The 17242-nt window shown below is 42.8% G+C and overlaps 1 long non-coding RNA gene across 1 annotated transcript; it reads right to left on the bottom strand.

Moving 5' to 3' along the window:
* Window positions 1-12676: 12676 nt before the first annotated feature.
* LOC309674342 lies at window positions 12677-17042 on the bottom strand. The gene is made up of 4 exons (XR_014269384.1): window positions 17023-17042; window positions 14136-14318; window positions 13574-13707; window positions 12677-12941 (listed from the first exon to the last, which is right to left on the bottom strand). It is a non-coding gene; the product is annotated as an uncharacterized lncRNA (long non-coding RNA).
* Between the last annotated feature and the right edge of the window lie 200 nt (window positions 17043-17242).

Genomic DNA, 17242 nt, shown 5'->3' on the forward strand with positions numbered 1-17242 from the left:
AGCTCCTTTTACTGTCTGCCTAACAGATCGCTAGCCTTTATTAAGGAATATCATTACCTAAATCCTCCAGGATTTGTTACCAGACATCTGCTGCTTCTCCTCACAGACCACAGCAAAAAAACCCCTCTGAGCTGAGGACAATTTTAACACTGTTAAGCCAGGTACAAAATTGCTGGTAGCTCACTAGCTTCCCATATATACTCATTATTCTTCTGCTCTCTCCAAATAAGCATATTCTATCAACCCTGTTTCAGTCTGCTCTTTCTCATAACAGTCAGGATTTAGTGACAGAAACCTGGTATTCCACCCACTCTGAAAAGCAATGGACAAACCTGAGACCTTCTCTGGTGAAATGTAGGCCAAATTCCCCGGCTGAAGACACCACTGCAGCCCCTCAGGAAACCCCCTTACTGCTAGGGCACAGGAGGTGGTGGGGGAAAAAAAAACCTGGGTAGGCCCTGGCCACCACCTTTTATTCACCTTCCTGATGGCTTTGTTATTGCTTTCAGGTGTGCGGTTCCTGTGCTGAAGGAATTGCATTGAGCCCTTGACTAACTAGGACACACCTGTTAACAGTCCTGGCTCCCTGTCCCAAAACCAACATGATTTAACTCCTTCCTAACTGCTCTACTTTTTTTTTTTTTCTGTTTTGCAAAATTAAAGACTTAATAGCTCTGCTTCTGCTTCTGCTTCTGCTCTGCACATACGCCCCCGGTGCTGGGCTGCTAAACCTCTCTGCATCTTAAGCTCATGCTTGTTTGATTAAACTATTTCAAATAGAAATTAGTTTTCAACAGTTTTAACAGTTTCATAGTCATTCTCAAAGCACATAATTCTTCACTGAGTGTTCGTTAAAGCTCTCTGGCAAACAAAAAGTTTCTAAAACCTACATTATATGGAAAAAAAAAAGATAAAATGCACGTTCTGATGGCAGATGACTTACAGTTCTCCTTTCCATCAAATCCTTTTATTTTCAGCTTTAGCTTTGATGCATGTCAGTGTAATGATGTCGTGGTTTAGGCCAAAATCCACTTATGTAATGATGCTCTAAGTGGAAGGGGAGGGCCTTAAAAGTCAAGATTTTAAAGAGAAGGTGACAAAGGCTTGCCAAGAGTCAGGAACGGTGTTTCAGTGTCGACATAGTCTCTTACCCCAGAATCAGTGACTGCAACCGAGCCAAAAGGGAAAGGCAGGCTGATGCTCCATGGAGGCTCTCGAGGGGACAGAAAGAGAGCAGGAGCTTTTCCAGGGCCTGCAGCTGTGGAAAACGTGTTTGTTCTTCAGGATGAAAAAATAATAGGTGAAGGAGGGTGACAGCCCTTTGCTGGCTAAAACAAACACATCTATACAGTCGTAACACCTATTTGCAAGAAAAAGTAATGCAGTGTGTTTTTTGCGTTACAGCTTCAGACTCTTGACATGGAGCAAATCGTGGTGGAAACCATCCTGGCCCCATGGGAAATACTGCTGGTCATTTTTGCTGCGGTGCTGATAATGAGCCTTCTCATGTTTCTGCCCCCCGCCGCGGTGGTGATCTGGAGAATGAAGCGAGTGCCACAGATCTCACTGCGTGGGTCGGTGTGAGCCCACCCTGGGACACGCTGGAACACCACCCACCCCTGCGAAGGATGGGTCAGGATGGTCACGGCTCTGAGGACAGCTGTTCCTGCCTAGCATCCACCCAAAAGCGATGGGTTTCCCAGTCTATTGCTGCTAAGTCCCTGTGAAAAGAGAACGAGTATAATTTTGTCTTCATGTTCTGCAGTTCGCAGCACTTTGCCTTCCCTTTTTTTGGCTACATTGCAATTACTGTTGTTGGCTCTGTTCCTAGGCTAACTTCTTCTCTTGCATTAGAATGGACTGAAAAGAGGACTGAAAAGAGAAACAAGCATAATACAGCACTGTATTCCCTTAATGAATATTAAGAAAGCCTGCCTTTCTATAGTTACACTGTAAATATTACCAAAGCCTTCAGCCGAGCTGACTGACAGCTTTGCAGGCGGACATACGGAGAGCTGGCAGCGTGCTCCAGGGCGGCAGGGGTTTAGCCTGGTTGTAGTATGAAACCTAGAAAAACCCAGCAGAGAATGGTGCAATAAATAAGCATCTTGTGCTTCTTTTGTCTGGTCTGAAAACTTACTGGCCTAAAATGTTTTGTGTTTCTTTCCTTCCGTATGAATTCGCCTCTCTCTGCACATCCCGAGTGCCAGAACACAAAGCCCTCCCCATCCTGGGGTTAGAGCAGGAGCACGAGGGACGATCCGATGCTCAGACATGCCCGGCCAGACACCGAGTCGACGTTAATACCAACATACAGCAACTATTTGCCTGAATGACATTATGCAAATTTACTCTGGGATATAATGTTATTAAGTTTCCTTCGGTCTTTAACTGTGTTTTATAGGCTTATTGGTTCAACTTCCCTTTCTCATATATATAAAATAGAACAAAACTGCTTCTCTGCAAGTTTATGAAAGAAAAAAATCAATCTCCATCTTAACATCAAATTTATGCAACATCAAATTAAAGATTTCCAGCCTAATTCTTCCACATTATGGGATGCTGATCAGCAGGATTTCTGATGCACAGGTCTAACAGTTTCTGTTAGTTTACAAGAGCAACGCGTTTGATTTCCTCATAGAATGCAATATTGAGTTTCTTTTCGTTTGTTGCTTGGTTTCGAAAGTCACTAGAATAGCTTAATATAACTCAGAAAATGAGTAGAAAAATTATAATAGAAAGTTCTCAGTGCTTCAGATATTTTATTTGAGCATCAGCTCGTAATGAATTGGCTGGAAACGAAAGACTCAAAGACACTATAATTTCATTTGATAGAGATTATGTGTCTGCCAGAAATAAAGAAACCCACCAGTGATTGAAAAAAACATTGCTTTTCTTTAAGACCACAGCACCTTTGTCTCCATTACAGTGACTTAAGTTACTGCTTCATAGTTTATAAGCAGCCAAAGCAGCCAGCTCACCCCTTTGTTGGTCTAATTATCTAAAACACTCATAGCCATATGACTGACTGGTTCTGGGCCTAAAGCAACCGATGGTTTTTTTGCTTTTAATGACTGGATTCTGAGTTGGAAAGGTAGCATGTAATTTGAGTCATTTGACTGATTAATGAGGTAAAGGGCAGTAAGACATAACGTATCACATAACTATGTTGTCTGTGTCTGAGAGATTCACGGGAATAGGGAAAAGGTAAAGAAGAGAAAGGAAACACAAACAGATGATCTGGCTGTCTGCAGAGCTGCGGCATGAGTGTTTGCTCAACAGAAGAAAATTAAAACAGAAATCCCAGGCCTGGATTCCACTGAAAACCAAGCAAGCAGTAACTAAGCTTTTTGTTTAGATTTCATAATAATTCACATACGCATCTGTTCTGTAGCTACAGCTCCACAAATAAACTGGATCTCCAGGGCTATGCTGTCGTTGGTCTCCGCTTGCAGCAAGTGCCGGGTGGCCAGTGGCCTGGGCTTTCTGCTCTTTACGCTACTTGCTCTGGGGCTTTGGTTTTCCAGAGTACATACATGCGCGGGGGGGGGGGGGTGTAAAAGAAGGAGAGCTCACAGGAGGAAGGGGTTTGGAGCAGGAACAAGATTTAGTATTTCTTGAGAAGAATCATCAACAAAAAAAAAAAAATCACGGGGATATTTGTTCATGTTTAAAGCTGTTGTTACAAACTCGGATGACCAGCTAAATTTTTGCTCGCTCTGGAAACAGCCAAACCTGTCCTGATTTAGACCAGGTTTGGAAATAGAATAAAGAAGTGGAAAAAAAATGGGAGGATTACTAGCCAGAAGCTGTGGAAATCTTGAGCTAGCACCAGCAGCTGCCCTGGCATTACTGTGCTGAGACCAGAGCACCTCAGGTGGTCAGCCCTGCGCTCAGCCCAAAGCCCTAGAGCTCTACCCAATTATGGCCCATCCCAACTCTATTACCAACCAGACCTCGTTTGCTTTTGTACTTTCCCGCTGAAGCCAAGCCATAGCTTGTGGTAACAGCAAGCTCTGCCTGAGGGAGGCCCCGCAGGTGTGTGTGCCACATACGCCCAGGGAGCGCGAGGAATTGTGAGCGCGGGAGAGCACTTGCAGACCTGATGCCACAGAGCGGACACCGCTCTGTTGTTAGAGCAAACCAAGGGGCAATAGGACTTTCTTTCCAGAACCACCGTGGTATTGCCCCACAGGGACTGAACAGAGGAGACCGAAGCTGATCCCTGGTACGCTAACCAGAGAGCTTCTCATGCAGGTCCCTCAACACCCACTTCCTTCACCTTTTTGGCAAAGAAGACAAGATGCAAATATCTGCTAGTTTAGGATAATCCCTGTTCTCACATTTTGTACTGGGCTGAGATGTTACATTTTTCCTGCCATTTTGCCTGGTTACAACAAGCATACACGGCACTTTTGGACTCCTAAAAGTGCATTGAAGTATACCTAAAGGCTGTGTCTTTCTGTGGGATGTCCTCAAGGTGCTAGCTAAATACAGGTGAACCCTTTGAGTTGTCCCACCAACAAAGTGCAGTGCTTCAAGTTTGTAGTTCATGCAAATCGCAGCCCCATGAACAGCTACATGTACAGCCAGATTTAACCCCGAACCAAGCAGGTGCATGAATAAAGAATTATACCCCGACAGCCAGTGACTGTTGTGACTTGTGTTGATTTAATGGTCATCAGAGCAACAATCCGGATTAGCTGGCAGCTGTAAAGCAGCTAAAAGTATGGCCCTTTCTAGGTAAAGATGACCCCTGACAGAAGATGCTTTCTGATAACAATTATTGTGTTTAACTAATGACTGCATCTATTAAATGACTCTAATTAATATTTAATTCCAGCTAGAAAAAATTGTCATAAAAGTGATCATCTTTCTTTGAACCACCTCTGCCATGAGCTATGTGATTAGTTTTAGCCTATATATCTGTACCCAAGAGCTGAGGTCAGATTATGACTATGATCTTTAATCCTTTAACTAAATAAAAGCTCTATGTTTAGATGTCTTAGCAATGATTTCACTGATCCACTTCTCTTGTCAAAATACCCATGTAAAATTGCAGACAGCTGGTTGGTGGCACAAGTGTTTTAGTGCTAGTAACCACAGGTGATACAGTCGGCCTCCTTGTCACGGTTGGAGCCGTCGATGCCTTGCTCACCAAGCTCTCTGAGGAAGACATTTAGCTGCTCTGTCTGAGTTTCGGCGAAGGCTAATGTGCGCAGACAGGTGCTGTTGGCGGGGAAATAGGCAGACTTAGCTCCACTGATGGAGATCTCAGAGGCTGGAAAGATCAAAGATGACAACACTAAATAAATTAAAAAAATAAAAAACCCAGCTGAATTAGCTCATATTTCTCCTGATCTTTAAACAAGTGCCGGCATTCTAATTTTCCAGACTAAAGACTTCAACTTGGAATAAAAGTGCCTAGCTGATTGCTTTTGGTAAGCCTTGGGAAACAACTGCTCTAGCAACAAGGCACTGTCAACAGTAAAATATTTTCCATTAACCGTGGGAGAGACAGGTTGGCCTTTTTGTGTATGTATACACACATTTATTTTTAAATTAAGGCAATAACAACGGAGTCAGACAGCCTGCTTCAGGTCACGGATTGCCCACTGGACGCAATGGGAACAGTCTTAAAGCCCTTGGGCTGCCACATGAAAAAGGCAGTGCTGCTGGCCGGGGGCCAGCTGCTGGGTTTTATTGTACGTACATGCAGTGAATAGTGCAGGTGGTGGCCGGTTTTGCTGAGGTTCTTCAAGTACTGTTGCGAGATAAACAGCAGTTTTATGTTCTACTGTTGTCTGCCCAGCAGGTCACACAGCCCTTGTGCAACGTGGGGTTTGTGCTAAGACGATACCTATTTACTGCTTTTAAAAAAAGCCCATCTTCCCACAAACGTTGCGTACATGTCATATTTGCTGTCCCAAGCTGAAAGAATGATGCTCACCAGCAGTTCAGCAGTTTGTCCGCTCTCACAACGTCCCACATGCCAAGAAAAGAGAAGCTTTTCTTTCTTCCTTGTTCTAAACATAACAAACCGAGCCTCCCATCCCTGCGACCCGATGCGTCTGAGAAATACTCACGGTTACAAACAGCCAGTGCCTTTCCCCCAACAAGCTGCGTTGTCCAGGAAAACCCAGTGGCATTGCCACATACTTCATACAACCTACTTCTTCTGAGGAATTGAAAGTCATAACCCTTGGGAAACAAATATAGGGGAAAAAAACAAATGTCACGGTAACCATAAGATGAAGAAACATTCAGCCAGTGAAGGCCAATACAAATACTACAACCTCTCCCTGCCCCAGAGAAAGAAAAAAAAAGTATAACAAGGAAAATTATGCATTACACAATAAACACTTGTAAATTAATGAGTAGAGTCAGCGCTATAGCAGCAGTAAACCATGACTGGTACCTTGTTGCACATGGGTTTGCAGTACTGAGCATTGTCAATGGTGACACACACCAGTCCGCCGTTCCTCGGGGCTACTGGGAGCGGGCACGGAGGTAGCTGCTTGCAGACTTTAAAGTGGGTTAAAAAGAAAAAAAAAAAAAAAAAGAAGAGAAAACAACACGTCAGAGTGAAAGTATTATAACAATCTCCCCTTCCCAAGCAAACCATAGGCATGCTCATTGACCTGGGCATGGGTGATAAGTGACTTTGTCAATGTAAGCATTTTTGTTTGGTTTAAATAATTTACTTTTTTCTTGGCTACACACAATTTTTCCATCACATGTCACTGTGACAGCAAAATCCCTGTTAGCCCCAATTACGCTTTAAAAGTGGCATTTGCATTCACAGCACTGCCATTCGGTACTATTGTAGCCAAAACTAGACAAGGATTTCTTGGAAAAATACAACTGAAATGCCAGTTCCCAGACACCAAAGAGGGCAGAGCAGGCCCTGCTGCCTCTGTGACGCTGGGCTGCTGCTCAGCACTGATGCTGGGCTACAGGGACGGTGGGCCCCCGCACGTCAGTGCTGCCGTGCCTCCCAGATGCCTGCCAGTGCCGTGGTTAAGCCCCCTTCTTTTCTGGCTTGTGGATGAGATGTCTTTTATCTTATGCTTTGCACCCCCCTCAAGAAATGCGGACTCGTGGCTCACTCTGACTATAGGTAAAAAGATTTTCGTAGTGCTTCTCCACAGCCACTCGGTTCAACACCCGGCAGGGAGGAGCGTGGGCTCGTGGGCTCAGGAGAGGACTCACATTTCTCTTGAGCGGGGCGCAGCACATCAAGTGCTTCTTGCAGTGTCCAGGCAAGGAAATTGATTGAAGCTTTTTCACCCTTGGCGATCATTTCATCAAAGCATTTTGAATATTTCTGTGGAGTTAGGGGAGAAAAAGGCTAAGCTGAAGAGGAAAGGCCTTGGAATTAATTTATGAAGGTCGTGGCCTAATATTATTTCCTTTTTTTGTTTGTTTGTTTTAAATGCAGAACAAGAACCATCTTGAAAATTATATAGCTTTAAGTAACACTAATTTCCCCACAACGTTTTTGAAAACAGTGGCTAGATAGGTTTTTTCAAGAGGGAGGACTGGTATGGGTTGGGGTTTTTTTTCCTGTATATGAAAAGATGCCTTTATAAACAACTGTATGTATCTTCTTTCTATACAAAACATTGGTTTGATATTCTTATCTTCTGAAGGCTGGCATCTTGCAGACTTTATCTGTGTGTGTGTGTAAATATATATTTGTGAATGTGCATAAACAGAGAAGTTCCTGTCTTTTAATGTAGCTACTGCTCTATACCCATGTAAATAGCTTTGAGTCCATATGCGTGTGCCTATGCACATATGTGGATAGTGCAGCGCTGTGGTAAACTCCACAACCAAACACAACGCTATAACAGACAACAGTTACTCTGAACTTACACAGATGCAAGAAGAAGAGCCAGCGCAGTTTTCAGTGAGGGCTGCTGAAGCAGTAGCCAGCAATGGCTAACTCTGCTTCTCGGGCTGATGCTTACAGAAACATTGTTGAAAGTGATGGCCATCAGTCATACAAAGAAAATAACATAATTCAGATCTCTGGGGGAGAAAAAAGTCTCAAGCACCTGGGAGAACGCCTCCTGGGCAAGTGCTGCCCTCGGCCTCTTAATCCGCCCACGTGTGATGGGAACAATACTGTAGGCGGATGCTCACGGTCTGTACTGAGATGTGGACCTAACTCCAGCTATTAGTTCCATGTCGCTGTTTTACAGAAGGATGTCTCGATCACGCGTGAAAAAAAAAATTATAGGCTCTGCTCTGGTAGCTCTTTCCCATTTCTGCCATATTCAAAGGTCACTGTCTGATCGCTCCCTTACGGTATGGTGAGCCCAGGGGAGAAGGGGCACCAACACACAACATAGGCTTTCGGTCGACTGGCTTTACCTGTGTTTAAAATATTTAGCACTTTATATTTGAAAGTGGGATTGAAAACAACATTGTGCACGTAAGGCAAAAGACGTAACTGTTTATGTTCAAGTCACTTTATACAGCTGGGGCAAATCAAAATGGGAAAATACACCTGCAAGTACTTTTTGTTGTGACTAGCAGTAGCAGAGCCAAAGGCATGGCAGGTCAAATGACGCTGATCTTTTTTTTCTGCTCTTCCACCTCGCTGCTCTCCCCACCGGGTACTTCTGTTTCAAGCCGGGCAATGCCAAAGCAATACGTGGGCTGTGCTTGCCCGGCCGGCACACGGGCAGCCGCGGCAAAAGCGCACCACCCCGGGCGGCTGGGCAAAGCAGGTCCCAGCTTGGCCGACGCAGCCAACCTCTTACCTCAAGACTCTCATTCACATCTTTTATGGTTGCACTCTTACATTCACTTGGGCTGCCAAAAGCTCCGATTTCAGTAAAATCTAAAAGACAAACAGCAGCGGGTAAAACAGAGGTGATTGATAATAATAATCCCTCCCGACACATAAGCAAACCCCAAATACCGCATAACAGTACTTGCTGATGGGAACTGTGCCACCGTCCTGCAGTCCTAGTGCTGCCTTGTGTAACTGAGGTGATCAGGGCTCAAATGTGAATAAACTGTGCAAATATTGATTTATCGTAAACAGTTAGCAATCCGATCACCTGTTTGTGGCCACCCAGGGCTGGGTTCCCCAGCGGGAGGCTTCCTTTCTCTAAGACAGCCACTATGTAGAAAATTGTTAGTCGGGTTCAAGAACGGCAATATCTTACCTGCAAGCAGCACTGCTAAACTTATGAAAAACAGTGTTTTCCAGAGCGGGCAGGAGCTGAACAGCATTTTTTTCTGTGGGAGACCAGGAGCTGGTTACTTGTTGCTTGTGGCACCTGAGAGCTGATGTGCTGGAGTCAGGCACAAAGCTGCATGCCTGTGGGTCGCTGGCTGTTGACAGTGCACCTCGCCCCGAGGCAGTGCCGCGATAAGGCGGTCAGGGGATGCACATGTTGCCCAACTTGCTGGGAAGCCAGCGGAGAGTTTGCCCGCAGGGTTTAGGGAGGGCACGGGGAGGCTTCTCCTTAACGTACTGAGGTGATCTGGCTTTCCCTGCTGCTGCCAACCCCACCGGGAAATTTGCAGCGTAACTGGTTTACTGTAAACATGTTTAGTGTTTGCACACTCTTGCATGCTCTTGCTCTCTCCCTGCCACCCCATCCATCCCTGTTTGCCTGTCTGTCTCTCTTTCACACACCTATATATTCATATAGAAAACATAAGCACGCCTTACCTGCAGGGCTCAACCCTGTGTTTCGTGTTCCAAGAGAAAGCTCAGACCATCAAGCGATGGCTAGACTGATTTGGACCAAGGGGGATGTGCTCTGTATCCTGTAGCATCCAGAGTTTAGCTACTTGATAAGGAGAGCAAGTTATGGTTTCCAATTTCCAGCTTCTGGGTTATTAAATAAAAATTAAACAAAGCAGCAATAGTAGCAGAAAAGGGGGGAAAAAAAAAAGAAAAAAAAGTGCCGAGAACACGAACCTACTTTTGGTGCATATTATATTGCTAACTACACACCTGCTCTCTGTGTCTATATTATACCAGCAACCGCATGGTAGTGGCATTTGTAGTTTTGGCGTTTTTTTTCATGGAGCCACGAACCTTACATGCTTACACCCATTTATAGGAAAAGCCGAATAGCTAGCAAAATTGCCACAAAAATTCGATCATGTCTACCCTATACATTTCCAAGCAGATTAATCCGATTATCCAGGTAACGCTGGGCTGCTAAGGTGTGAGTGACTGACCCTGTCTGTAAAATGCCGGTTTCGGAGCCTGTCACACCCCCTCCACCGCCAAGCCTCCATGCTGACCTCGCCTGCCCACCGAACCAGCCAGACACGCACACGTTCCCTCTCCAACAAACTCTGTCACGGTTGTTATTGTCACCACCTGTTGATACTGTCTCCAGATGTTTGGTTTTGTTGACACAGGGACATTCTGCTTTCGTGTTACCTTACACGACACATTCATTTGTTGTGTCATTTGCTGTATATATACAGCACTTTTTGGGGTTACTTTTTATTTATTTTTCATTCTCTCGCTTCTGTACTTGTAGTGTAATGCATTATGACCAGGAGATCCTGAGGAAGCGAAGCCCATGGCAGGGCCTCCATCGCATTGACAAAGTGGTGCTGCCTTATGCCATCTCAGGGACGTCTTGAAAAAACAGGTATGTGTGGGACTGCAACACTTCCACTAAACAGTTCTGTGGCAGCATCAATGGTGACTTCCTTATTGTTAGTAAAATGCCTTTGTATACATTACTGATAGGTAAAAGTTCATTCACAAAACAAGCCTGTAATAATGAAGGCCAAGGTTTCCATTTCTGGGCAGACCAATAGGACCTGGCTCCAAACAGTTTACGTTTGTGAGGCTGACACGCACAACACTTCTTCCTTGCGAGATGAGCGATATGCAGCTGGGAAAAGAGTCCCTGGGAGTTTTTTTGCCAATACATTCTTTAAGGTGCAGCTGCCCTTTAAGGTATTTTCCTGCCAAAATATATCCAGGTGTCCAGCGAGGGCCATTGATTAATGCTCTAAGTCCTTGGGAGATCGGGAGCTACACATAATCCTACTGCATGTTTGTCTCAACTCACACAGTGCATATAGCACATTAGCATAATTAATAGCACATTTATTAAGCACGTTAATAAAGTGGAGCACCTTCTGGCTTGAACAGATAAAAGTTGCGTTTGTGACATACTTGAAGAGAACGAATGGCACCTTTTCTTTGACGATGACAGTCAGGCACACTCGTTCCACCTCAACATCTGTTTGGGAGACACTGTACAAAGGAGCCGAGTTCGGAGAGAAACATGGGGTGGCAGCATTTCTCCAGTGTAGAAGATCTAACAGGATGCTGCTTCAACCACAAAGCTAGGATTAAGTGACTCGTGGGGGCCACACAAAGGTAACCCTTGTCTGGCAGGATTAAGTTCATCCTTGTTGGCAAGAAAACTGATCACAGGAGATAAACGTGGTCTCACACCCTCCCAGTTTGAACACACCTGGGATTAATCCACAGTTCTTTGCAAAAAGTAGTTTGTCGCTTTATAGGACAATATGACACACGGCACAGACACATCCTTGTCCTCAGTCTAGACCACAGCCAATCCACTACGCGCACCAGTTCCCCTCAGCTGTCTGAAGGACTGGCCCCACTGTTTCCCGCAGGAGTAACAGGGTACCGGTACCCAGACCCAGTACCCCAGTACTGGCACAAACGGGGACATGCCCTCTGCACAGACTTGCTCCTGCAGCTGTGGAGGGACACACAGCCATCTAGCGGCTAGTTCTTTGGTGAGAGACTGCTGGACAGGGTAGTGGTCTGGATTTTAACCTCATGCTATATATATTTGTTGATGTTTTGCAGTTATTTCTGTGCACTTTATTTTATTCCAAAATTACATCAAACCTAGTAAGCCATGCAATAAACCTAACATTTGGGAGCAAAAATTACAAGAGAAGGACAAATCTAAGAGATAAAAATAAAAAAAATACCTTTTCACCAAGTTTCTTTTAATCACAAAGACTAAACAGTGATCACACATGTAGTGAAAGATAAATTCATATCACAATTCCAAAATCTAATAAAATTCAATTATGTTGGTAAACTAAAATCCTATAAGAGTATAAGAGGCTGAGCTGAGATGGACCACATCAACAACATCTGCAACATTAAAAACATAGAAAAAGAGGCACTTTTACATACATGGTAGGAAAAAGCTTTTTATTCTATGATTGTTGCTTTATAGAACACTTCTGTTTCAAAAACAGAGATAATTGAAGGACAACAGTAAGAGCACATACAGTGAAGGTGATTTAAATATTATATATATATGTTAACATCTTCTATAAAAGAGGCCAACAGACAGTTATGTGATATTCAGCCTTCTCCCACCAAAGAAACCCCCAGCAGTATGCAATACTAACTCCAGTAAGGAAATTGGACCCCAGAATTTCCCATTGTCTAATCAGAAGCAAGAGATCTGCTGATCCTTTGTCAGCCTTGGGAAAGTCATCTTCACCTTTTCCTATAAAAGGTTTGAGGTTCAGCCATTGGTTTGTGTACCTGAGTCATACTTTGCCTTTATCAAAAGAACCAAGAGAGCAGCAATAAAAAGTAAACTGTATTTTGTTGTCTTGTGTTGATTAAAAAAAGACTCTGTCCTTTATATCTTAGATAATGAAAGAACTGAGGGTTAAAAAAAAAATAATCTATTTCCAAGAAAATATCATTTTATTTCTTTCCATTTAAAATCTAAAATTCCGTTTGTTGACTACAAAGCTGTCAAATTTGATTTTCAGAAGCATCCTCATCATGAGTGGACTTCTCTTACTTTCTGTTTTTAAAGGGTGACTGTTAGTGTCAAAACACAAGTTTTTTAGGCACCTCCCATGAGAATTCATTTCTTCCAAAGTGACCATAACATGCAGTCTTCTGGTAAATGGGCTTTTTTAGGTCCAAATCCCTGTGGGTATAATAAAAAGAAAGCAAAAATTTTCACAGTAAGATACTTCATGATAGCTAACGTTAAAATCCGGATGTTGATATCCATTTCACACCCTTAGTCAAGCATGCATATTCTGGAGATGCAAGCATACCAGTGAAGATGTGCAATGGAGAACCATAAAAATGACAACAAAACTTAAATTTGAAGTACTTTAGGGCTACAGGAAAAGTTCTTATTATTGACAATTATTAATTTTAACAGAAAAGATGAAATAATCTTCAATGCCTTCTATAAAACAAAACATATCTTTTTTCCACAACAAAGTACCTTAAAATTCTTGGATTAAAAAATTATTCTGTTTGAATTCCACATGCTATACAAGGCCAAATCCTTAAAGTGTATGCTTCATATGAAACTTGAAAAGTACATCTGCTGTCTTAAAAGATACGGCACTGCAGTAAATGCATTAAAAGTATCAACTCTGAAGACTAAAGTATAAGAGAAAGTCTCTTTTGCATTGCATGGAACAATCCCATGCTGGTTCAAGAGGCTGACTCTTACATGGTAACGTCTAAGTTACCATGGTTTTGCAAGAAGTCATTTCTAGGATGTAATCACCAAGATATTTTCCTTTTTGTGTGTTTCTATACCTGACAATGACTCCAGGCCGAAGATCAAAGTTTTTGTGCACAATGTCCAGCAGCTCTTTCTCTGTTTTTTTGGAAGTTCCATAAGTGAACAGTGAAATGGACAGTGGATGAGCTACCCCAATGGCATAAGAAACCTATGGCAAAAAAAGACACCATATTTAGCAAACAAACATGGCGCAAACAAACAAACATGGCGCAAACAAACAAACAAACATGGCGCAAACAAACAAACAAACATGGCGCAAACAAACAAACAAACAAACAAACATGGCACATGCTCGTTTCCATGACAGTAAGCGTCAGAGGTCTGTGGGCTCAATAACTGTCCAGAAAAACAGCCAATAGAATGAAAGCTAAATGAAAAGTTTCAGCTTTGAGAAGCTGATAGGCTATTGGTGATGTTACAGTGGTCTTGAACCAGGCATATCAAGGTCTTCCTTTCTTCACCCCCAAGTCATCACCAAGGCTGCTTCTGCTACAGTGTCTCGTACGACGTGTATTCAAGGTAAAGCTGAAAAGGAGAAGTCCTTCTGAGAAATGCAACGTTCATAGCAAACCATACCTGAACCAGAACACGGCGACAGAGCCCAGCTTTCACAAGAGACTTGGCCACCCAACGGGCTGCATACGCAGCAGATCGGTCCACCTTCGTATAGTCTTTGCCAGAAAAGGCACCACCTCCATGGGCTCCCCAGCCACCATAAGTATCCACAATGATCTTTCGACCAGTAACACCAGCATCACCCTGAATCAGTAAAAGAATTTATCCATTTTATTATGTCTCAAACAAGACTGTGCATCCTTCAGAAGACTACAACAGCATGTAAGTTCAGCACATATGGATTGCTGTGGGGTAGCCGAAGGAATGAACTTGTCTCACCAAGCTACGACGGTAGCTATAAATGTTCTTTAAAGGCAGATGATACTCATAAGACAAGCCATTCATGCATTGTGAATTGTAATCAAGCGCACAGGTTTACACCCAGATAGCTACAGCATGTTTCAAAAGTAAAGATTCCAGACAATATGGGAACTTGGTTTAGAAGTGATGTATCTACCACATTGACACTGAACAGAGAATACTGCTAACAAAATATGTGCCACATAGGAACCTCTGACAGATTTTACACTGTTAAAAACAAAAAAAAAAAATCAGGCTTTCATATCTTTTGGCCAAAATCTGAAGCTGTGTGAATATTAAATACTAGATGTCTTTTTTGTATTTACCATTGAAAGGTATGTCAGTGCTACCTTACACATCACTCACTCAAGTATTTGATATTTTTATTTGATCTTGGTTAGCTGACCAGTACCTGACTAATTGTCTGACACCCCCCCCCCCAATTTTCTCAATGCTTAAGTTTTCTATTGTGAATGGAAACATGACCAAATTTGAAATTCAGTCTCCACCTGTGCAGGCAGGTTTAAAATTCTTTGTCTACAGAATATCATGTCAGTAAAATTAATCTGCTGGAATGTTTGCAAGGCAAACAAGCAGAGAGTCAAAGTTTTTCTCAGCAAGACTGTGTATATATACAGAAGAAAACCTTTGGCACTGTTTGTTCCATTCTGCTAAGAAAGCAGCAACATGTAAATCTGAATTGCAGTTAGCTGAGCTTGTCTGAAGGATCCTGTCCTCTGGGGTTCTTCTGCTTGACGCAAACCTTAATATCTGATGGCACAGACAGTTGCAATGAGAACGCCTTGTGTGCCATCATGACTTGACTGCAGAACTGATTGAGAGGAAGAGAAATGGATAGTTCAAAGAAAAAAGAAAAAAAAAAACACAAACACAAAAATCCACCCCTCGTTTTAAAGGTGCTGAAAGAGCACAAATGCATTTGTAAAGTGTTGCACTTTTGCAACCAGCTGTAATGGCCTCATAGTACAAGCGGGTGTTGCTGTTGGGAAACCAGTGATAGCAACAAAATTACTAATTTTGCCATAGCCAGAATTCAAGGTACCACCCTGCTCGAAAACATAAGGTGAAAATCCCAGGTGAAGTATGTGTGTTCTCCTTAGATGAACTCAGCTGGAGGTTAAGATGCCTTCTATAGCTAGCATTTTTAAAAATAAAACTGAGTAATGCTCATAAAAAGTAATCAAAAAGATCAAGTCGTAAAAGACAAGGAAAGAAATAGTTATTTTCTGTTTGCCGCAATGCTATTGTAAATTGCGCAAGCAATGATAGCAGTTGTAAGGCCATGGACACACAGGCAGATTGACCCATACTAAGTAAACTTATCCCAGGTTTAAAAAGCTGCAAACATACACTGCAACATGTTTGCATGTGCAAACATAAGCAATACAGGGTAGAAAAGGCAAAAAGGGTAGAAAGACAGAAAGAGTAGAAAAGGTATTCCTGGTTGGCTTACCAAATGTAATTATATTGCATTTTTAAATGGGTGCAGTTCAGTGTACACCTGAAAATTTTCTTATGTGTAGCCTTGTTTTTGTATGTAGTTATGATTGCTGCATTGGTTCATTTGCTCCAACTTACAGCTCAAGTTTGGCTCAATTTAGCCATAGTCTAGGATGTCAATGATACACAAAATTACAGTGATATAACCAATTCCACACAAAAAATATATTTTTTGTATAATCATTATTATAATGATTAATCTCAACATCTTCCTACCTGTTCCATGGCACTAATGTAACAAAGCCACAGCACCTTAGAAATAATTCTGGCAAATTTCAGTAAATGAATGAACTTGAACAGCAAAGGAAAATCAATGTCTACTTGGATTTGTTGTAAAATTGAACCTTATTTCAGGAAGGAGCTTTGAAATTTTGCTGTGACAGTTCCGAAGTTTTGTTTTCAAAAGCTGAATCTCAGAAGAGTCTCAGATCCTATAAAGAGTGGAAGTTCTGCCTGACTTCCATGAGTGGAGTATCAAATTAGAAATTCCAGCTCCTGCATTGCCTAGATAAAGCAAAAGCAACATTTATTTTCTCACCAGGAGACGCCTATCAGGGGCTGACTTTCAGAACAGATGAACATCTTCAGCTCTCATTGTTGTCAGTGTGAGCTATACAGATTTGAAAACCAGGTTCACTGTAAGAGAAGTAAACTTTCTCTTGTCCATCTCAATGTAGGGGCTGCTTTCCATGAGAAAGGATTGCATGTCTCAGTGCTGGACTCGAGAGGGTTTGAGGAAACCCAGAGCTGGGCTGCACATTCCACACACAATGCAAGATTCAGCTCAACTTGCCAGTCTACTCACGACACGTGTATGATACAACCATGCCCTCAAAGGTTACTTTGGCATACAGCACATGAAACCCTGGGTGCTTCTCCCACATACAACTGCAGTTAAAACTTCCACCAGGCAGCTTGCTTCTAACACTCTAGGGCAGACATGCCAAAAAGCTGAGCATTTCCTTTAAGACACACACCCAATGACAAAGGCAAGCTGATAAAAGCACCAAAATAACACAACACAAACCTGAGGCCCTCCAATAACGAAACGTCCGCTAGGTTGAAGGTGATAAATAGTTTTCTCATCCAAGTATTTTGCAGGGACAACAGCTTGGATCACACGATCCTTCAGGGTTCTGCGCATATTCTCCAGCGAAACAGTTTCATCATGCTGCACAGATATCACAATGGTGTGAACACGCACTGGGATGACTGCTCCATTCTCCTGGATATACTGAACAGTGACC

Source organism: Vanellus vanellus, assembly GCF_965231255.1.
Source record: "Vanellus vanellus genome assembly, chromosome: 7".
Lineage (NCBI taxonomy): Eukaryota > Metazoa > Chordata > Aves > Charadriiformes > Charadriidae > Vanellus > Vanellus vanellus.